Below are 24,593 nucleotides of genomic sequence, written 5' to 3'. Positions count from 1 at the left end.
CACAAATGTTCAGAGCTCTGCATTTAAAAAAAAACTGGCAAAGAACAGGAATTGAGAGGCAGCCTTATCAACAAATTGGGCCCTTGAAACCAGGCTTCCATATACAGAAAAACAAAACTACACTATCTTCTCTCACCAGCTATAAATATCAACTCAAAACCAACTCAGCATTGGTTGACAATTTAAATGCAAAACAGAAAATTAGCAAGTATTTCAAAGAAGATATAAGGGACACACTGATGGGCTCTGGGGTCGCAGCAGCATCCTTCCAGGAAGATATAAGGGACATGCTGATAGACTCTGGGATCACAGCATCCTTCCATAAATGGCATCCGATCACCTTCGACAAAACTGAAAGCAGAGTGATTATGTAAAAGTGAGAAGTTAGTGCTTATCATAGGAAACAAAATTCTTTCCATGAAAACACCACCATGGTACAGGGACTCTTTCCCGACTGTACTTATATGGCAAGGTTTAACTGCCAGAATTTATAGGAAAATCAATAATCTGTGTTTGAGGAATGGCCTAGCTTGAGCTTTAGTTAATTTTTGTTTGCTTGCATGTTTACATCAAAATAATATAATTCTCAGCCGATTGCAGCCATATTGAGCTAGATATTCATTATAAAGCATAGGAACCCACCAAAAACTCATGCTGTAGTGACTTATTTAACCTCTATAGATACATCTCTAGCAATAATTAATTCGTAAGTTGTTCCTCAAATCAGATCTTATACTCAAGTTTTGTGGTGATATATGCCCTGGCTCTTTTGGTTGTTTGATTTTTTTTTTAAGTTTTGAGATTCTAATTACATTATTTCACATTTTAATTTCCTCTCTGTGAATTCTCCAATGTATCTCTCCTTCTCTCTTTCTCTCTCAAATCCATGGCCTCCTTTCAGCAATAGCTGATATATATATCATACACACACATGTGTATGTGTGAGTGTATGTGTGTCTGGTCCTAAATTGAATGAATGCAAACTTTTTAGTCTAATGTTACTTCTATGAATATGTTTTCAAGGATGTCCATTTAGAATTAGATAACCAGTTGGTATGCTCTTCTCTAGGTTGGCTCTAGTTCTTTGTGGATGGTTAAGGCCTCCTACATTCCCCATCTCCCAATCAATAATAACACATTAACATGTCTACTGTTGTTGTTCTTATTCAATGTTAATGTTCAAGGTCTTGTGTAGGTATCCATGCTGGTGAAACTTCTAGGTTGAAGCTTCTGACATTTTCAGTAGACTTAATCTCACAGCAAACCCTGACCCTCTAACTCTTACAATTCTGTGGCCCCTTATCTACAGTGTTTGCTGAGCCTTGTGTGTAGGAGTGTTTTGTAGATCCATCTGTTGACACTGAGCTCCACAGCTCAATGTCTGATTAGTTATAGTTTTCTATAGCTTTGACATAAAAGGGAATTTTGTACATGAGAGGTGAGAACTCTACTTACCTCACCATACAAATACAATATATAGAATGTGTTTACAGATTACACTCAATAAAGTGGTAGCTGAAAGTTTCCCTCTAAGACCTATTGTTTAACTAGCCCTGGGCATTTTCCAGTAATTTCCTTATCTTGGTAAATCTTAAGTCCAATTAGAGAGCAGTTGATTAGCACTAAGGTATGTGTGCCTTTACAGCACACTTAGGATTATTGTGTCATGCTGGTCATTGTTGTGAATGATAGGCATAGCTGGCTAGATTTGTTGATTGCTTCTTCCTTTGGAAGTACGTTTGGAACCTTCTGATAGCTTGAAACCTAGTCTTCATGGAGGCAGCTTTTAGGTTAGTTATAGCTCATGGGCTTCTGTGTCCTGTATCTGAAGGGCTATGTACTTTTTGGTTATAAGTTTCAGAAATACTGCCTGGCATTGTGGTTCATGTCTTGAATTCCAGCACTCAGTAATATGTAGAATTCAGTAATTTCATGGCCAGTCTTGTCTATAAAATTAGTTCCAGGACAGACAAGGTTCTGTAGAGGGACCCCGTAAGTAAGTAAGTAAGTAAGTAAGTAAGTAAGTAAGTAAGTAAGTATAAATAAGTAAATAAATAAATAATAAGTCTAGTAAAGACCAATATGAAGTTGTAGAAAATATGCTGCATTGTTGTTTATGAGACCAACTTAACTCAGTGTAGAGCATAGGGAGTTATGTATACTCTTAATCCTCAGCCCTCATGAAGGTGTCTGACAATACACCATTTATGGACCACACACAAACTTTATCTTCACACCAGAAAAAAAATTTATAAATGCTGCTTTCATTCATGGATGCTCACTGGTCACACTTTTTTTCTTACTATAGAATGCAACCTGAAGTTGGCAAAATTGAACATTATGAACACATGTGTATACATATACATGCACATACCATATGCATAAGAACACATAAACCTACAAAGATATGTACACATATCCATCACATGCAGGTACACAAGCCTCTTTTCTATCCAGCCTTCTCATTTTGTCTCTAGCTCTATCTTGCATCTAGTCTCCTTCTCCACTGTCAGATCACCAATACAGTTTTTTCAATATCACATTGGCCACCTTTTAAATATTCCCAAAGGGAGCAATTAAGAGTATCCTTCATAAAGCATGCCCGGCAGCCTTTCTACATTTGCCAGTCTGTGTAGAGTCCTTACTTCTTGCTCACTCTCTCTGTGTTCTGCTTATTACCTCCTCCAAGAACAAGTAACAGCTTTGCTTTTATGAATTCCATGTCCTGATTTATTTCTCCTGCTGTTTGACACTTTGGGTAGCTAAACCCTTCTTTGATTGCATCAGTGATTAAAACACACCCCCCGCATAGGCTACTACCCACCCATGTGTGTACACCATTTACATGCAGAGAAGAGGTGTAAAGAGACTGTGGCAAACATAGTTTGTCCTGAAATGTCAGGAAGTTTGATTTGGTTTTCCTTGCGATCACCTTTGAAAAAGAAGATGATTTGGAGAAAATTGAGGTAACTTTGTAGCACTGATAGAATTAGAGGGATTATAAAGTAATATTTCCATATTCTGGAAAACAATTTGACAGGCTGAGAAAGGATACAATCATGTTTTGAACAAGTAATATTGCTCAAGGCTGCCATTATATACCAATGAAATGACTAGAAAATTAAAGACTCATGAAGAACAATATTCTTTGATACATTGTAACAGAAATCAGCATATTCTAATTAGAAAAAAATGTGAGTTGGGCATAATGGTTCATGCCTTTAATTCCAAGACATGAGAGGCAGAGACTGAAAGATATCTGTAAGTTTTAGGTAGTCCAGGCCTATGCTAGCAGCTTCAGGACAGCCAAGGCTACATAGAAAGACCATGTCTCAATGAACAAACAGAAAAACTTGTGTCTTATAAAATATCCAGTCATTGTAATAGTGTCTAAACAAGTTCAGTAAGGATAACATGCACACTTCAAGCTGGTATGTGTTAAATTCACTAAAATAGTAATTCAATATTAAATATTAATAATCATCCAACAAAAAACTGTGACTTATTTGGCCATTGTAGATACCAGCAGTAATGCTACATGAGAGATAGCAGATTCGTAGGATTCTTCCCCCTGAAAATGGGGTATTGAAGACTGGAGTTGTAACTTATTAGCCCGCACACACAGTGCTGCTTAAATCAATCATGGTGGCACACACTTAGAATCCTAGTGCTCTGGAAGAGGGCAAGAGAATCAGAAGCTCAAGGTCAGCCTATGAACTTATTCTTAGCAAACATGGAATTCATGGAACTGTTTCTGCCCAGTAAAATGTGTACAGAACATACTCTCAATTTGTATTTTCCATATATATGCTTATACCCATAGACAAATGCTTCTCTCAGCATCCTTGAAAGATGCCTTTTTTTTAATGGCAGTTATTTCAAATACTCATGGTTGCTCAAAGTGTTGAGACTAACTTACAGCCAATGGTTCATCCTTAAACAAGTCAGCTATTTCATCTCCATTGATGCCATGGAAATACTTTAGAAGAACTGACAGAAAATATTCAAGAGCTGGAATACAGAGATTGGCTGAGCAATGTCATCTTCTGGGCATGCCATAGCTCTTAAAAGTTTGACCTACCAGCAGCCAATTTTCAGAATTCAGCCTGTGCAAAAGCGGCCCTTCCAGCCATCAGTCAGGAATGGGAGAGGAGTTCACTAGACCCTAGCTCTTCTGCTGAGTTACTGTTCACTGGGGACATGTGGGAGAAGAAAAGTCGTTGTCTTCACAGTGAACCCACCAAGCTCCAGTGAATAGTTCCAAAGCCAGGGCCTGAGAGATGACCCTGATTGACAAAACCAAACCAAAGACAAAGACATAAATGTCAGCAAGTAGGGGATCTAACAGGGATGGAAGGAAAGGTAAGTAAAGATGGGACATGGGACTTATTAGAATGCACTACATACTATATATATGTAAAATTTTCAAAAACAGATTTAATTACTTTTAGAAAATCAATGAACTCAAGTTCTTACCTATTTCTGCAACACAGGTTGATTTTGATTTCAACATATTTACAAGGGGAGAATGATTTGAAACATTCTATAAACTCAGAGCTGCTTGGAAATGACAAAATATCCTGTGCAAAAGGAGGTGAACATTGCAGTTATTAGATTCTTAGAGCACTTGGCAGGGCCATAGCCAAGGATTCCTGTGGGAGCAGTTAAAATGTTAGCCACTGGAAATTTGACCCTAGGGAAACTAACTTCAAAACAGCACACAAGAAAGTACTTCCTAATTAGTAAGCCATGGCTGTAACATGCTAGGTAAACATCTCCAATCTCCAATCCAATACTCTTTCTAAGGCATGCATATGGTAACATATTGACAAATCTAATTAGAGTAAATCTTAAGAGAGGAGACAGTACCATGTCTTTGTTCAGAGGCTCCTCCCTATTTCACATCTTGTCACTCAGTGTAGTGCTAGCTCCTTGGAACCAGGACCCAAGAGATGGTGAGGGAGATGGAGTCAAGAACCTGGGAAACAGACACTTGAGACCAGCATGTAGGTGCAGATCTATCTTTTTGTGCAGCAGCAAGCATTTTCATACAGCATTTCAACAAATGGGGAATCAACATGTGCTCTGGAGTTGGCAGCCATCCCACTAACACTATGCAGAGGTACCATGCTGCCACTGTTCAAGGGGACTTCTTTGAAGACAGAGGAAGCAGTGACGTCCATGTTCTGGAGCCATTCTGCAGTTCTACAAGTTTTATAGAATCATCTGTTAGTGTCATTCGGTGTGCCAAGACCGACTAGTATGGGTACTCATACTAGTAGAGCAGTATGGAAGCTCCCTCACCACCCACTAGGCCCTACCTAGGACCACAGTCCCCACCCTGGCTGACCTCCAAAACACTGTGTTGCCCAGGCTAGTGTTGAATTCACAGAGATTCACTTGCCTTTGCCTTCTTAGTGCAGGGCTTAAGTGTGTGCCACCAAATCCACCTAGATCTCATTCTTTGGGTCAGTAATCAAAGTCTCCCACTTCTTACTTCTGTTTTTACAAACTGTTGATTTTGAGGAAGGAATTCAGCCTCTATGTGCTTCAGGCTTATTAACATCTAATTAGCTCCCTCTCTTTAGATGTACAAAGTGGCCTAGAAGAAAAAAGAAATCCTGCAGACTTCAGGGTGGAAAAAAGCACCATCAAAAATGAACAACAACAACAACAACAACAACAAAACAGCCATTGTAGATAGTTCTCTTGAATCAATACTTAAGAAATTCAAATGTGTAAATATAGGATATGAATGCTGTGTAAGATAAAAAATATTTTCAGGGAATAAAAACATAAGTACTCTATGTGGCTAGCATTTTCAGACTAAATACCTAAAGAATCAACTATCTACTAACTAACTAACCAACTAATATCAACATTAAATAAAGCTTATTAATTTTAACCTTGAAATTACTAAGAATAAATTATAGTACTCCCCTTTATTGTTTTAAATAATTGAAGAATTTTAAGTTTTCATAATATCAGTTTCTTCTTCTGCCACTTTATTAATTCTAAGTGGGAACACATATTTTCTAGCCATATTTCATAAGATATGCTGCTACTACATCAGTAGATATATATCATAGTGCCATAGGTCAGTAAGGATCAACTAATGACATGTTAACGTCTGCTTTATTTGGACACTGTTTCTCAAAATGTGTTAAATGTTTACTAGCTTCCTTCAACCTGTGCCCATATTTCTTCTTAATTTAAATAGCAAATTTGTATCTATTGAATCTTGTGTAGACTTGGTAATATTTGCAAAATTTCTATTTGTGCATATGTGTTATCACATGAGTCTATACTTTTACCCATGTTCCTGGCTTATCATCATGTTTAATTTCAGCAGCAGCCCATGTTCTAAGAAGACAACACCCCATTTAATCTATGTTATTTAAGAGAGGATACTTTGTGTCACTCTATTTAGACTATGAAAAGAAAGTTATCCAGCTTGTGGTCCACAGCCAGCCATTAACAACTTTCACTGTTAAATATGGGTCATTGCCAGTTGCTACCTTCATGTGGCTTAATTCAAATACAAATCATTCTCTGAGCACTCCCATGTCTGGTACTATCTGCAGATACTCTGAGATGCAATAAAAACACATTTAAAATATAGTAGTGATGGTAATGGCTGGATTGAAGTGTTCAAAGTCTTAAGAAACATGGATTGTTTTGAAATGTAACTTTGAGAAATACTGAGCACTGAGAGAGTCATTCATTTAGATTAGAGAGATTGTGATGTCATCTAAGAAAGCCTTTCATCACTCAGGGCCCTCACACATGTAAATGAGTCTTGTCCCAATTTATATATGCTGTATCTTCAAACTACATATGAGATTTCTTTTTTTATTAATCACAAAGAAATATTCTTTAATAAAAGGAAAGCAATGTTTATTACAGCACTTGCTTATACCAGCCACTATTTCTGGGTTTGTAGTTACAGACAGCTTCTCATTGTAATGCCAATGCTAAGGACGTAAAACAGGCTATTGTTAATTTATATATTGACTCTATGTTGAAATGGTATTTACAATATACTGATTTAAAGAATATATAATATAAATTGGCATCACTAGTTTTGCTGTAGCTAATCATTATTAAAGATTTAAACATTCTGAGTCTCACCTTATATTTGCATTATACCACATGGAACTAAAGACTGAACAAGTATCTAAGATCCTGAGAAGAACAGAAACATCATGTGTCTATGTGATTTCTGTCAGAAAACATTAAAAAAAGAGAATAAATCAATATATCTCATTAAAAATTAAGAAAATTAGAAAAACAGAAATGAAATTTCTTCAAATCTATCAAAAGTTCATTTAAATTATAATTCCCAAAGCTAACAAAAATGGAAAAGAAAAGCTAAATGGAAATGTCAGTGGGAAAAGGAAAGCAAGCTGCAATTAATAAATTATTGAATAAGTGGGAGGAAACAACATGCATTTTTAAAGTTAGTTTTGATAAAATATATTTGATTCCATGCTCTTTGGAGGCTCCATCTGCATGTAATTTCAGATGGAAACTCCCCCCTACTGTCTCTGGCTCCATTGCTAATGAGGAAATGGAATGTGTTTTGGTCCAAGTAACCTTGCTGGAGTTTAGCAGTATTGATCTCCTTATGACTCACTCTTCAATTTAGTGTATTGAGAGACAGGGTGTCTTATTGGATGAGGCATGATGCTGAGGTCCTGACTGTGAATATCCTGACCACTTTCAGTCAGTCTGCATCCTAGGATGTTTTTCTGGAAAGCAGGATGCTTAACATACTCTCTGGCCCAGTTCTAAGGTGACTGAGAGCAGTCTAATCACAAAAATTCTCTATTTCTGCTCAGAAAGAGGTACTTTCTTATTACTTTCTACTGTGATTTGCAAGTTTTTGACCATTTTCTAATGAACAGATAAGCCCCTACCTTTGAGCCAGTTGAAAGTTAAAAATAAGAAAGTATATGTTATATGACTTTGGTGTTTTATAATAAAACATTGAACAACTGTCATGGAATAAGTTAACCAGGTGAAAAAGACAAATGTAAAAGATATAAAAATATGTGTTGAAGTATGATGACAAAATACATCATTTAAGCAATCATTTTGTCTTAGCAAGGATATATTTACTTAATGCTGATATTACCTATGAGTCATATTAGGCATTAGAGGTGCAAACAATGGCATTGTCTTACAGAAGCTGAAGATATGTAATATGAGGCAAAAATGAGATTTATAATATCATATGCAGCCAACAGTTATCCATAAAGAAAGCAAAGGTGATGTTTCTCATTTTGTCCTTTACCTTACAAGAGTTCCAACTTCCTAATACTTTGAGTCGACTATATGAGTCTCAACTTTAATAAGCCATAAGAACAGCTCTAATATTTAAAGGGATAAGTAATTAACCAAGTTTCTGTCTAAAAATGGCTTCCAAAGAGACCGACAACTTTGAGATCAAGATCATTAGTGTGTGTGTGTGTGTGTGAGAGAGAGAAAGAGAGAGAGAGAGAGAGAGAGAGAGAGAGAGAGAGAGAGAGAGAGAGAGACAGAGAGACAGAGAGAGACAGAGACAGAGACAGAGACACAGACAGAGACACAGACAGAGACACAGACAGAGACAGAGACACAGACACAGAGACAGAGACAGAGAGAGACAGAGAGACACAGAGACAGAGACAGAGGAGTAACTTTGCATGTAGCCAAGTGAATGGGGTATACAATTACAAGCATGATACAAAATGGCCCTTTCTTCAAAACTAAACAGCAATCCCAGTAGTTTTATTATTGGGAACTATTTGGAAGTCCATATGAGTTTGCAGGGACTTTGCTAACAAAAATCCTAGAGTGGGAGTTAAACAGAAGTTAATGTTGCTGTGTTCATTACTTGTATCTGTTCTATGATAAAAGAAAAGAAATGATTATTTGAATCAAGTGTTAAGACTATACGCTACTGTAGCCCATCTATGGTGCAGGAGCTTAGAGAAGCTGATAAAATTGCATCTACATTCCAGAAGCAGGAAGAGGGGGGAAACACTGGGGCTCAGTTAGGTTTCTCTTGCTCATTCAGTTCACCAGTCAGGGTGGATCATCACACCACAATTAAAATTGTCTAGCAACCTCCCCACAGTAATGCCCTGAGGATTGTCTCCAAGGCTATCCTAGGTCCTGTCAGATCTGTAATCAATGGAAATCACCATGCCCAAAGGTTAGAAGGTGAAGTTGTTGATAAAGGTGATTTCATCTGTGGCCTTTGCTTAGATATCAATATGGATTATAGGTGATTCTCCTTTCCCTAGATACATTGTCTTTTCTCTTTGTCCAGAGAGTTTCTTGTTATGAGGACACAGGCACAGTGCAGTAGGATTCATACACATAGCCTTATTGTTCCCCAATTACAATCTTAAAGGTATAACTACAATCAATCCTATTTACTTTAGGGCATCAACACACAGCAGGGCCTACACAAGTCAACCTGCATCTAAATATGTACATTAGTTTGAAATTGAATTTCAACCTTGCAGAGTAAAATTGGTAGTTTAAAAATTGACAGAATACAATCATTTCTAAACTCATTGGCAGGGTGAGCTATTTCTTGAGAGAAACCCATTTCTAATTATCTAATATGTTAACAATGAAAAGTAAGAGGCCTTGCATGAATACAGTAGCATGAAAACTAACAAAGGGTAGCAATGGTATAGCCAGTCTAATGGGAACAGTGAAAGTCATAAGGCCAGCACAACTATTTGACAAAACTCCAGCAAAAGCTGAGCTGAGTAATGCAATCACTGTGGGACTGTCCTCTACTTTTTGGCCTTGATCTCTACATGTTGCATGCTTTTTTTTTTGTACAATTTGGGGATATTGAAATGACTAAATTTTTCTTCTGAATCATTTATGCCCTTTCCCCCAAAATATTGCTTCTAAGCTTCCCTGGGAATATCCTGACCATAATGCTTCTCCTGTTTTTAGGGAGCTATCCACATCTGGTCTCACACAAAGGTCTTCCTTATGCCCTGGATGTTGTGAGTCAAATAACTATGCCAGAGGACTCCTTACAAGGCTCTGACTTGAAGATGCTCTTTGGCATATCTGCTCCTGAATGTTCCTTACTCAGGAACAAACAATCAAACCAAAGTAAACAATATGGAGCAGTAGGCTACAGAAGTTGGCAACAGATAAAAGTAAATACCTCTTCCTTATAATTATGGACAAATAATGGTGTGAATAAATTATAAAGGAATACAATAGTAAGACCTCTCTTTCTTATAAAATGTTAACTCATATAGGGCCACTATAGTATCCTATGTCCAAGGAACAAAGATTAGATGTATAAATAAATTCTACAAACATATAAAATAGAAACATTATATTGTGGTATAAATTGAATAATAACTGCAGAAGCTTTGGCCTGAATATTTTTCTTGGGCCTAATGACAATTAGGACTCTGACTATTAAAAGTTTATAATACACTGGTTGGGACATAACAATCTGCCCAGTCTGGCTAAGAGATTTTTCTGTCTAGTGCCCTTGAAACCACAAGAATTACCAGTATGAGAATAGATTGTCATGTTTTGGCAAAATAAGCCTTTGAAACTTCAATGTTGTTAAAAGTTGGGTTGTGGAGTCTATGAGGGAAAATTGAAATAAAATAGTAATTCTGTTATGGCATGGTTTATCAATGACGATTAAACTTCTGACCAAGCAGAAGCTTAAACACTTGTCTGGGCACAAGAATGATATGATCTGTGTTTTGGAACAATATGCATCTGTCTCTGCCTACTGAGTTCCATATAAAGAAGCACTCTGACTGCCAGTCAGTCCAGCTGTTAAATCCCTTCTGATAGGGATTCCTGACTCATTCCTCCCTTCTCTTCCTTTTTCCTTCTTTCTTCCCTCATCACTCTTGCACCCACCCTTCTTCAAGCCCTTCACTCATCCCAGGGTAGGACCCTGCAATGGCAATATATGCAAGGGAAAATAAAACATGAACAAGATGTTTGGAATTAAATTTCCTTCTAAAATGAGATTAGCCAGAAAATCAGAGGCAGAAAGGAGAGAGCAACAGAGAGAGTACATAAAGCAGAGAGCACTGAAAACATGCATCAGACACTCAGGAAGACGGAAGGCCTGAGGTAAATAATGTGGGATTGGAGGGAATATATAAATATGGAGGCAGTACAAGAAGCAGACAGCTCATCTCTGTCCGGTGATGGCATAAATAAGAAAAACTGGCACTGTAGCAAAGTTTTGGGAGATGCTCATAATATTAACTAAACACTCTTGTCAACTATACAATTCAGAAATTTATAAACATTATTTGTGTTGGATCAAAAACCATCTCTAAGACTCAATAATCTACTCTTGACCACAGACTAAGAAAAATGTTAACATCTGCACTTAGTTGCTGGTTCACACAAGGCCCATATATTTAGAAAGTATAGTTTTTAATCTTTCAAGGTTGGGTTGAAGTTTTTTGAAGTCTTTCTAAGAGAGATAAGGTTAAAAAAAAAGGAGGCTTTAAAATCTGAAGTAATACAGGGGCCTTGAAATGTGATGGTTATTGTTGTTTACCATCCAAATATTCCTTAGATTGTTAGATGTTGGGCATTGTGAACATCTTCACATTGTGGAGTTCCTGCAGACACTGTATCAATGAAACAAAGGCCCAAAGATCCATCTGCACATCTACTCCCACTTGGACTGTCTTTACTGTTCACTTTAATTTAAACATTGAATCCTCATTTTTCTACTCAATGTCAGTCTGACTGATACATGATAGGATTGGGGGGAAGAAAAGATCTGATCCATGTTACTGAGGCTTTAAGGTGTGTCAGAGGGTTGAGACTCCATTAGATAACACATCCTTCTTTTTACCAGGTCACCTGGAATGTTAGTTAAGTTTCCCTTTACTAAGTTTTCATTTTTTGGGACTATGCTATAGCCTGAATTTTTTAATCTTCTAAATATTCATGTGTTGAGGAGCCTGGAAGGTATCTCCATGAGTAAGGAAACTTGGTGTGAAAGCAAGTCAACCTAAGTTCAAATTCTCAGGACCAATGTCAGGACAAGCCCAGCATATCTGTTCATGTTTATAACTTCAACATTGGTGGAGGGAGTGGAATGCAGAGAAAGTTATATTTTAGAGTTCAGTAGCCAGCTAGCTTAGTAGAAACAGATAACTTTAGTTTCAATGAAAAAATTCTAAAAAAAAAATATGGTCTATAAAGAAGAACAGCTGAAGAAATATTTCTCTGATCTTCATGAGTATTCATGAGCACATGCACCAGAACACACATATTTACTCATCCATAAGCACAGGGTCCACATATTGAACCCAAATCCCAGTATGAGAATAGTGGTTGGAAGCGGATTCTTGTGATGAAGTTAGACATTGACATGAAATCCTCATTGGTGGGATATCTGCTATTAAAAGAAGCATAAAAGCTTATGTAAGTGTGGATGCAAGAACCCAGCTTTCTATGTCATGGGGTGTTAGGGCTCAAGGAATCTTGAAATATTAAGCATCTAGATTTGTATAACCTGTTGATTATCTGATGGGCCAGTCCATATAAAGGTCCTACAACCAGGACTGGATATGGCTAGTTATGTAAATGACTCTTCTATCCAAACTCCCACAACAAATACCAGAGGTAGCCCACATCATAAAAGACCTCTATACCATCTGTATGACTAAGGCCAGGACAAAACCTTCCCTGTGACCCTAAGCTAGTACATGTGGCCTATCTCTAGAACCCAACTTTTTGGAAGAAATGACATGTGCTCTGAATTGAGTTTTGATGTAATTATGCTTCCTTGGGATTGTATTACACCAAGAAACATTTTTCCCAAATAATACCATGTTTTTAAAATGCTGACAATGAATCATTTGGCATCATGTTCCTTAGAAATCTTGATCCAGATTGATAAGGTCAATCTGAACTGAATTTTCATTCTTATCCCTTCATGATTCACTTGCCTACCCGACATGTAGAGGACACTCTGACAGAGGACAACCAGACCTAGAATGTCAAAATAGTGAGAACAAATATTTTTCATTAAAGCCACCAAGTAGAATGTCCTTACTTTTAGCAGCTCAAACAAATTAGGGCATGAAGCAATAGCAAGACATTGAAAATTGGGTGACTTAAGGGCAAGCATGCATTACTGCATAACTATGAAGGATAGAGTTGCAAAGCAAGGTGGTAGCATTGGTGGTTGCTTCCAAGAAATGTGATAGAAAAGCCCAACACCAACTCTTCCCTTGGTTGGTGGATGGCCATGCAGGGCTGGGTTCATGTGGCATCACCCTCTTTTAACGATTCTTGTAAGTTTTCTCTGTTGGTCTCCTGTAGCACGCCTGTCACCTATACAGGTTGGCTTTTTCTCATGAGATGAGTCTCAGGTTGGGCCAGACATTAGTTGGACATTCCCTCAATCTTTGTTTATCTTGATCCCTATACATCTTGCCAGCAGGGTAAATTTTGGGTTGAAGTTTTTGTAGGTGGTTTGGTGTTCCCCATCCTCTACTAGGAATCCTGTCTAGTTAGAAAATGAAATCTTTAGTCTCCATTATCCTGCTACTAGGAATCTCAGCTAGAGTCACCTCCCATATCCTCCCAGAAGCCTACCCTGCCTTGAGTCTCCTGGGACCAGAGAAGGTTGTGGAGGCTGAAGCGCCAATGAAGGACCATGCATGGACTGGACCTAGGCCCCTACAATGATGTAGCCAAGGGGCAGCTCAGCTTCATCTTGATCCCCTAGCAAAGGGTATGGGGACTGCCTCTGACATGAACTCTGTTACCAAATTTTTTATCACTGCCCACTAGTGGAGCTTCCTCACAAACACAGGTGAAAAGAATGTGCTGAGTCCTGTGTGGGAAAGATTAAGCTTTGTCACAGGTGGAAGCAGTCTTAGCGGGTTTTACCCTTGGGGCAAGCCATGAATACCTTGTGACAGACTGTTTGGAGCCTTCTTGGGCTTGGAATTCAGGAAGACGACCTGGGAACCCCACCTTGGCTATTGTTTTCCTAATTGACCCTCAAGGGAGAAGAAGACCACCCTTTGCATGTGACTGGGAAGGTGGGGGGAAGACAAAACAACAGGTTGAGAGGAGAAAGCATGCGGAGAGGAAGACAGGCCAGACCAGCACACGGGGCATAGAGACACCTAAGGACCAGTCCTGTGGAATGAATACCGGAAGGTTCACTCTTCTGTCCCTTTAACCTTTTTTTCCTTCTTTTTTCCTTCTTGTGTATGCTAGTTGAGTTGTACAATAAAGTTTAATTGTTAATAAAGAGAGCCAACAGTCCTGATGCAACTTGAGGAGCTTGGGTGGGTGGGAAGAGGGCTCTCTTCTGAGAAATAAGGGAGGAAAATAAGGGAAGAAGAAAGGAGGGTGGTATCAGAAGTAGAGGAGGGATGAGGCTATAATTGAGATGTACAGTGAATAAATATATAAATTAATTAATTAAAATAAAGATTCCAAGCAGTCTGAGTCAGAGTCCATTCTGATGGTTCACGTTAAGTTTATTATATCCACAAGAAAATTAGTGAGAAAGAAGTCACATTCTGAGGAACTGAGGGTAAGGATGTTGCCCATTAACTTTTTATATTTTAGAGATATTTTCAGCAAAATGTGAAAACTCACCAACAGAAACTATTTCATCCATGCAAACACAGAACAATTTAATTGTTTTTTAAATGTCATTTATTATTGATATTTATGTATATAGTGTAAGTGCCATCATGTGTATGTTTGTGAGTGCATCAACACCTGAATGCACACACAGACAGACACACACACACACACAGACATACACAGACAGACACACACAGACAGACAGACACACACATATAAACACACACACACGCACACACACACACACACGCACACACACACACACACACACACACACACACGCACACACACACACACACACACACGCACACACACACACACCTGCCAGAGCACTCTGTGGTAGGCAAAACATAAGTGTCAGTTCTCTTCTTTCACAATGGGACCCAGGGATCTAAGTCAGGTCATCAGGCATATGCTCCAACATCCAACACTTTTACCACTGGACTGCCTTACCAGGCCTCACATAACCATTTTTTCTCTTTTTTCTTACTTCCTCTCTCTTCCTCTACCCCTCTCTCCTGCCCCACCATTCTGTAAAAAAGTCTCACTATGTAGCCCTAGGTGTGTCTGGAAATTGTTATGTGGATTAGGCTGGCTGTGAGTTTGAGGCCCTCTTCTTGCATCTGCTTCCTGAGTAGTGGGATTATAGGCATGAGCTACTCTTGGCTCAGCTAAGTTTCTGAAAGTATCTGTTGAGGATCCTAGTATTCTTTCTCGCTTTCGATAAAACTTCAGTCATGTCCTTCTGAGTCTTCACCAGAAGATCCTTAGCGGTCATTTTCCACCAGTACTGTTTGTGTTGATAAATCAGCTTGCTAGTATAATATGAGGCTCCTTGTCATTGTTGTCTTCCTTCTAACTCCCATTACAGTCTTTGAAGTCCATACATTGATAAAATGTGGTACAGATATTTTCACAGTGCATCTGAAAATGGCTTCCATAATCTGCTAGCATATTTTTTGTTAGGATGCTATTTAATGCAACTTATACTTGATTGGTTAGTTGTTTTAATTATAATTTCAAGTCTTATAGATACAGAAACTCTACTTTTTCTAGAACAAACATGTGTCCTTAAGAGACCATGGAGGAGCCAGTAGGTTTTTAACTGCTGAGTCTTTTACTTCAGAGGAGAACAGTTGATACTTTTCCTTCTGGTCCCTCACAGCCTGGAGTTCATCTGGGTCATCAGCTTCTCCAATCGTGAGGGCCATGTTTCCTTTACTCTTCAGTTTTCCTGACATGAACGCCATGGTTGGCTTTAGTTTCCCTGAAAACATTCTGATAAAATCATCAGTGGTCATGCTCCTCACCCTGTCTGCCCGGCTGGAAGGCTGTCCGTGCCCAACTTTCCCACCCATACTCTTCAGGTCAAGAAACCATGTGCCACTGTCTTCATCTGAGAGTTCAAACTGATAGACAGCTTGTGTGGCTTTAACAACTTCATCACTGAGAGAGTCCTTAACAATTCTAAATGTTTCTTCCACAGCTCCAAAATTTGGTCTTGGTGGTGGCTGCAGATACATCTGTGGTTGTGGCTGTGGATGAATCTGTGGTTGCACTTGTAGCTGTGGTGGCAGCAGTGGCTGGGGCTGTGGTCGTGGCTGTAGTTGCAGCTTTGGTTGTGGCTGTGGCTGCAGCACTGACTGCGGCTGCAGTGGTGGCTGTGGTTGCGGCTGTGGTGGTGGCTGTGGTTGGGATTGCAGCTATGGCTGCGGCTGCTCTTATTTTACTTCTGGCACAGGGTCATGTGATTCATTTTCCTTCATAAAGTGCATCTGGATGTTCATCTAAGAGGAAATCTGGTAACAAGGGATGGCCTGGTGTAATTGCATATGCATCAAAATCTTTTATTCCTTCTTCTTTTAAGATATTTTCATCAATAATAAAGTTGCCAGTAAAGCTTTTTGGCCTTTTGAAGATGGCATATGCAGCATCTGCAATGATGTCAACATTCCTACATTGGCTTTCCACACCAGATCCTCCCAGCATATCCACAGCAGCAGTGTGTATATCTGTTCTAGGCCATAAGGCCTTGACAGCATATTCACCTCTAAATTCTTCTGCCATTCCAAGCACACACATAGACATGCCATACTTGGCAATGGTATAAGCACAGTGTTACTTGAACCACAGTGGGTTTAAGTTGAGGGCCGGGCTGAGGTTGAGGATATGAGCCACTTTGCTCTTTTGTAAAAAAGGAATACATTGCTAGCACATTTTGAATCAATTCCATGTTTCGGAGGCTCTCTCATAGCAACACTCAACTTCTGATTACTATTTATCTCAAAAAATTGGCTCATGTGGTTGAAGAGACTGGTGAGGCAACTTCATGATCTGTAGGCTATACTATCAATAAAGGGAGACTGACGTGCACTGTCCAGTGATAAACGTGCATGTAACAGGCAAAAATCATTCTTTGTAAAAGCTTCAGTTTTGCTTTTAATGATTTCTGATTAAACAAAGCACTCTCAGATTATCTAATTTTGAGAATAAGCCTCCTTTCTCTGTATAAACTAATTATTCTTTAATCCCATTTAGGAAATACCATTAAAGTAGTGTCTAGATTTATGTTCAACAAAAATATTATAGTCATGCTAATGTGTGGCAAGGGCCACAGATCAGGACTCACCTGGCCTTATAAATTGCAGACTTTATGGAAAGGAGTGAACAAGCTGGAATATCCAATGGGAACAATAGCAAAAAGTCCCAGTCAATATCTTTCCTCTTTAAAAAGGACAGTAGAAACTCTGTAAGATTTTAGACAAGAAATTCTTTACCTTAGTCTTACTGCATCAATGCATGTAGAACTTAGACTTCTGGGTTTTTGTTTTTTGTTTTGGCAAATAAAAAAATAAGTCACCACTTGCAGCCTGTTCTCCCATAAGACAGAGAATCTAATGCTTTCTCACAGACAGGGAAGGCAAAGGGCTTCCCTACTATGTCAACACATATTGAGGTTGATCCTGAGCCCTCTCAAATGACTCCACAAGCCACTCTGCATGGCTACTCAGAGGACATCCTCCTTTGTATTATTGCACATTATCCTAGGTCATCAAGCAGGAAGACCTCTATATTCTATAGACGGTGGTGTCTGTCAGGGAAACTGAAATCTAAGGTCTCCCATCAGGATGACAGCAATACTGCCTAACCAAGAGCATCCAAGGAGGTCTAGTGAGGAGTGTGAGTTTTGACCCACAAATAACATGAAGAACACAACACACTGCTTATCTAGAAATACTAAAGTTACAAAGATCTTGGAACAGCTCAAAGTTTTTTACCATTGATAACAAAACACACACACACAAATCAATGTGCATAGAAAAGAAAAGCAACAATGTCATCTGTTTCGAGATTGTGTAGTAAGTAGTGTAAAGCTTCCATTCTAAAAAAAAAAATTACCAGAAAAATTAAAGTATGCATGAAAATAAATACAAATGGAGAGTTTCTGTCAAGTTAGAAGACATGACCATGAAGACAATGGAAAATACCTTAAGAATAAAATAATACCACTAAAATTTATAGAATGGATGTCTAGTGGAACAAATGGAAAGATGAAACAATGAGTGAACACAAAGACTTACCAACAGGAATTATGCAGGCTGAACAAGACAAAACATAAGCTGGAAAACATGAGCAAGACATCATGGAATATGTAGAATTTTAATAGTTGATGTAACTCTGGTTTTGGAGTCCTTAAAAGAAGTGGAAACATGGAATAAAGAAGGTATGTAAGCATGTAATGGCAATCATCTGCCAAAACCCTATAGACTCATTTTCCTTCTGTATTAATTATGTTTTTATTTATGTGAAGAGACACCATGACCATAGCAACTCTTATGAAGAAAACATTTAAATTGGACGGGCTTATAGTTTCAGAGGCTTAGTCTATTACCACCATGGTGGGAAGCACGACAGTTTACAGGAAGACATGGTACTGGAGGAGCCAAGAGTTCTACATCTTTATTTGCAGGCAGTGAGGACAGATTGTGTTCCACAATAGTCAGAGCTTGAGCATATATGAGAACTCAAAACCCATGGACCACTTCCTCCATCATGGCCACAGGCACTATAAGGCCATACCTCCTAATAGTGCTACTCTCCATGGGCCCCATATATATGAGGCTATGGGCATCATAGACTCACAGCAAATCAGACAAAAACTTATAGGACCACCCCCAAAATTTTTTTTTTGTCAGAAAGTACAGATTCAGTCCTGGTCTCAGTAATCTGAGAACTAAATGCAGAAAATATTTAGAAACAAGGCAGAAGAAGGATAGCAGGATACCAAGAAGAGACTTGATACCCTATGAGCATATACAAGGGGAGGAAGTCCCCCTCAGGCACAGTCATAGGGGAGGAGAGTAAGAGGAAAATGGGAGGGAGGGAAGAATGGGAGGATACAAGGGATGGGATAACCATTGAGATATAACAAGAATAAATTAATAAAAAATTATTTTGAAAAAAAAGAGAGAGAAATGATATCATACACACTGGGGATTTTTCATTCCAAGACAGGGAGCATGGGTGTGGATGGGGTGAGTGTGGGGTACCATGTTCCGTAACTGTTGCAACAGATTCCAGAGGTGGAGTTTTGTCGGTCTTCAGTGGTGCTAGGTTGGCCTTGGAGAGATAAGTCTCCCTGGGTCACTGTGTTCCTCTAAATAACCCCAACACACTCATTAGTTTGCCACCTGCAGTATAAGGGATCACTTCTTGGTTTGTCCTTTGTCATTCCCTCTCTCTCTATATCAAATAGACATTGCTGTGCATCTCCCCAGGAAAAGCCATACATCTCTTAGAGAGAGGGAAGGATGTATAATTTAACATTTATTTTAGATTTATGTATTTAATTTTATGTATATGAGTGTTTTGTGTGTACATATGTATGGGCACTGAGTGAATGCCAGGTGTTGGAGGAATTTGAAGACAGTGTTAGGTTCCTAGTAACTGGAGTTACTGATACTTGTAAAACACCTTGTGGAAGCTGGGAAATGAACTTGGTTTCTCTGCAGGAGCAACAAGTTCTCTTGAGCAGTGTGTCATATGTTCACCCCCAAAATGTCACTCTTAAGAGTCTTACCTCCTCACAGTGTACAAAGCCATATATGTAGCCAACTTTACATGTTTTAAAAGATTACTTCAGACAAATAATAGACTACCAATTTATATATCACAGATATTAATTGCTCAACATACCAATGACTGGGCAGAAGTTTACAAATAATGTTTTCTTTATTTTTAAAATCTTACTTCTGAAATTATCTTTTCAAGACATGCATCAATCTTCCACCTTCTCTGAATGTTGCCAGAATGGACATTAAGTAATGATGCAAAAGATGATGGCTGTCCAATAAATTCATTCTCATTTCACTAATGCAACTTCTTTGGAGTTTGAAGGATAATTGTCTATTGTACACCTGACACCAAGAAACTCAGGAGTTCAGCTAAGGATATTACTCTTTCAGTTGGATGAGCATAACAAAAGCCAAATTGAGGGTGTCAAAGGAGAGAGTATCAGAAAGCAAAGCAGAGGGGAAGGTGCAGAAGACAAAACTGATTCACCAAGAATACTGATAAATATATTTATATGCAAATCCACTGCCTAAATTAACAGTATAATAGGTGAACTAAGAAGAATTTTGAAAGTAGCATGAAGGATATTTATACAGATGATAATACATTTTAGCTCCATAAAAAACGGCTTTAGTTTGTTAAAAATGACAGGTTTTTTTTTTTGAGACAAAGCAAATAACAGTTTCAATTATTTCAGGTGACAAAACAATCCAGAATCTTACTGATGTTTTTAAAAGTGTATTTTTTCTACATAAAAATGCATGCTTACTACTGAAAATGAGCTGCGTGTGGTGGTACACGCTTATAACTCAGGGCTTGGTGAAGCAGAGGCAGGCGGTTCTCTATGTCACTTGGCCTACAAAGTGAATCCAGGACAGCAAAAGCTGCACAAAGAAACCCTGTCTTTAAAAAAATCCAACAAATAAACAAACCAAATGTGAATGGACTGAGGAATATAACATTTTAATTCATTTCAGCAGGAATATTTCCTTTTTTATTAAAGTTATACCAACTTTAAGTTTTAAAGGTTTTTAAACTTGACAGGGGAATAAATGTTATTGTCCTGATTTCTCACTTTCTCCTGCCTTCAGTTACAGAACCATTGCATGTCCCTCTAGTACTGCTGGTTGTCAGCCATTACAGTGAACCTCTGTCCTCTAGATGTGGCCATTGGGTCTTCCAATCAGAGTAGCTGTGATCACCTCCATAAGCCCTCTTAACCTTCCCTCCTAGAATAGAGGTGCTTACCAGGCCCTCTCCTGAGATCTGTAGAGGAGTGTCCATTTAAAAGGAAGAACCCACACACACATTGGTGGTGGCTTGTCTGATTAGGGTTAACCTTCAGTCATCTAAAGAGCAGGCTCCAGTGGAAAAATCAAACTCACAACACCTTCTCTGCCATAGAGACAATAAGGAAATAATCATCAGTGGCATAAATCTCAGAAACAAGACTGACTGACCACAGAGAGGAGCAAGGTGAAGCTTTAAAATGATCAAATAATTATCATCCTCCCTGTGTCATCTGCTTGTGAAAGGTGAGATGCAAATCAGACCTCTAGGATGTAGATCCACAGTCCTCTAAGACTATTAGATCTATGAATAAAATACAGTCTACACATGCCTGTTTCTGTCTATGTATCAGGGTATTCTAAAGTTTTATTTAAAAAATGTGTGGATTTCAAGTTATAAGATTGTGATTTTCCCCTAACTTTGGGAAATAGTACTTTATGATATTACAACAAGCCTGTTAGGATGTGTTCTTATGAATAAGTACAACTTTCTGACTCTCTTCTTGCAACCTGACAGTCCTCAGAGAAACAGACTCTTTTTGCACACAGATGCAATCCTCAGGCTCCCAAAGCATTACATTTAGTTCTTTGTAATTGATTTTACATCTCAAGTAAGGTTCAGTGTTATCCCAGTTCTTTCTGATAAAAAATTTAGTGGATCAATATATTTCATCTACTTGATACTTCATGTTATCTTTTGCCCTGTCAATGCTTCCATTTAAAAATGACCTATTCAAAACTTGAGTGCTAAGTTATAGTGAAATGACAACTAAAAATTGTGTACATTGTTCATATTATACTACTAAACATTAAGGAACTTGGAATAAATTTTATATTTAGTCTCCAAAAACCTGGTGTCCTCCTGTGGAAGCTGAGTTGTATATCCCATACTTGCTTTGGATTAAAGTGAAATTCATGCTAGGAATTGACACATTATTTTACTCAAGAAAGATGCCGGTTCAATAAAGAAATTTTCCCAGAAAACATTGCTGGCCACTTATTTATATATTGTGCATGGCAACATTTATTCAATAGCGACAGTGAAGTACTTGAAACAAAGAAGCAGTGGCTCATGAAGTTGACTGCCACACATAGTACAGTCTACAGAGCTGAAGGCCAGAGCTCTTGTGAATAATTAAGATTTATCCCCAATACATTATAATGTGTTTTAAGACTAAGAAGATTAATTTCTACAAATTATCTACTGATTAGACAAAAATCAGGCCAATGTGGGACCTTCTTAGTCCTTGCTTTTTCCTTATGTTTTATCACTCGGGACTTTCCTAGCATATAAAAATAACATTGTCGTTCATCTGCTCAAAAACTAGCTATGCATAGCTTTCAGATAAATTTTAATTTCTTATGATGTTTACATATGAAATGTGAAAAGATATCCTTATGACATCATAAAAGTTTCATTCAAAAAACATACATAAGAAAGCTGACTGCTGTCAGTCAATACTTGTGTAATATTTGTTAATATTTTATTCATAGCTTCTGTGTCTAGATTTCCTTACATAGAATATTTTTACTCAGAGTGTATTGTTTTATATCTTTTAATCCCCTAGTGGAGGATTTGGGTATTCGCTGTGCTCTGTATTTGTGTCAGCATAAGTTTTACAATAAACATTTGCAGAAGCTTTTTAAAAACAAAAGCAAAGTATAATTCTTCAAACATTGTGTTAAACTCAAAGGCACATGCTTTGGGTTAAATTCAGAACATAAATATCCCAGTCAGTTGACCTTACTTTGACTTACCTTTAGCTCCAAAATCAACTTTTCATGGTTATACAGAGACTTCAATAACAACAAAATTTAATTACAATTTATGGTTGACCTTCTTCAAAAATACCAATGATATTTGGAGTTGTAGAAGTGCAACATGTCTTTGAGAATCCTTAAACCCAGGCTTCCTAGACGTCTAATGACATTTAACTCCAGGTATGTGTTCTCAGAATAATTCCATTTTTTCACAGTAGCAGGCATCTACCTTTAGCTTCTAGTAAATACACAGTGAATGAATAACTAACAGACTTTACACCTCTGCAAATGAAGAAAAGCGGGCTTTTTACATTTTGATAGTGGTTCTATAGTAAAACATTCTCAATTCAGATGCAGGTATAAGTAGAATTAAAGATATCCTTCACCGATCTGCTTTACAGGTTAACAACTCAAAATGAGAAGGCAACTTGATCTCAGTTTATCTTAACTGTCTCCAAGTTAGTTATAGATAAAGACATCCATGTTATTACAAAGTCTTTCCAAACTGCATAGTGATGCCTGTTAGTGCCACAGGATGGTAATTGGCTTTGTGTGGAAGGTGGTGATGTAAGGGCGCCTCTTGACATTGCTAAGTGACCAGAAATTCTGCTTGCAAGCTCAGCTTTGCTTTGCACTAAGGACATTGAGATCTTCATCTGCAGGACTCCATCCTCAGAGGCCACTGGATAAATCTCTTTGTTTTAAGGTCTTTAATTGCTTGGAAGCTAAAGATCTCTGGTAACTTAAAAGCAAGACTTTGCTACAATCTATATTGGTTGCCCTGCTTCCCAGGGAAAGACTGAAAATCATGGCGTTAAAGGCTTTTCTAAAAAGTCAGAGCTCTACTTCTCACCCAGCTGTACCTGATCCCTTCTCCTCTGCTTCCGTGTAAGACAGGTTGGAGTGTGCTTCTCAATGTTTTCCTGATCACTAAGCCTTTGAAGGGTTTTGATGCATATCACTGTACAATTTGCAAAGTCGTTTTTACTAAGCATGACCTTTAGGCCAGAAATGGACAATATGGATATTTTTTATGCCACTGATAAATAACTTGCCTAGAGTTCAAGTTCTGGTGATGTAGAATCTGCTCTTCATTTCAAGTTTGTATCTTTCAGTATTGAAGTTTCTAATCATGTTCTTCACTGATATGAAAATCCACTCCAAATCCAGAATAAACAAATTTTAACATCAAAAGCTAAGCAGTAGTTTATAAATTAATATAATTGTATATCTATGAAATAATAAAACAGTTAAAAATAGTATGCCTCCATGCTTCTCACCATGATGACAGTGGACTAAACCTCTGAACTATAAGCTAGCCTTAATTAAATGCTTGCCTTTATAAAAGTTGTCATGGTCAGGGTGTCTCTTCACAGCAATGAAACCCTAAGAAACCACCCCCTATACACAGAGACATACAAATTTATAATTAATTTTAAAACATGCTAAAATAAAACTTTAATAAAATAAATAGTAAGACTGACCTTGTTTTGAGTTATCATATAGGTGACCTTCAAGTCTCTAGCACAACACAGTCAAATTGCAGGAACATGAAGGTCACAGTGACCTGAATGACATGTGGCTAATAGCCTCTGCAACACTGACCTGTGGGAATCCTTGTGGATGCTGACCAACCACCTCATCCTCATTCCCATCATGTGAGGAGGAGGCAGGTGCACAAAGCTCATGCTCCTGGCACTAGAGTTGAGATGACTAATCATGCATTTTAAAAAATAAGGGCAGCCCCACTATCATAACAGGAATAGAACTAACCAGATAAAACTCAAACATCAGACAGTTATTTTCTTAGCAGGGCAGTTTTCTACCATAATGGAC

The 24,593-nt window shown here is 38.1% G+C and overlaps 1 pseudogene across 1 annotated transcript; it reads right to left on the bottom strand.

Moving 5' to 3' along the window:
* Nucleotides 1-15,600: 15,600 nt before the first annotated feature.
* On the bottom strand, nucleotides 15,601-23,752 carry LOC311597489 (hydroxysteroid dehydrogenase-like protein 2; annotated as a pseudogene). The gene is made up of 3 exons: nucleotides 23,621-23,752; nucleotides 22,755-22,793; nucleotides 15,601-16,842 (listed from the first exon to the last, which is right to left on the bottom strand). The product of its transcript is annotated as a hydroxysteroid dehydrogenase-like protein 2 (transcript).
* Between the last annotated feature and the right edge of the window lie 841 nt (nucleotides 23,753-24,593).

This window comes from Acomys minous (assembly GCF_964271855.1).
Source record: "Acomys minous genome assembly, chromosome: 5".
Classification (NCBI taxonomy): domain Eukaryota; kingdom Metazoa; phylum Chordata; class Mammalia; order Rodentia; family Muridae; genus Acomys; species Acomys minous.
This window is presented reverse-complemented; position numbering and strand designations above follow the sequence as displayed.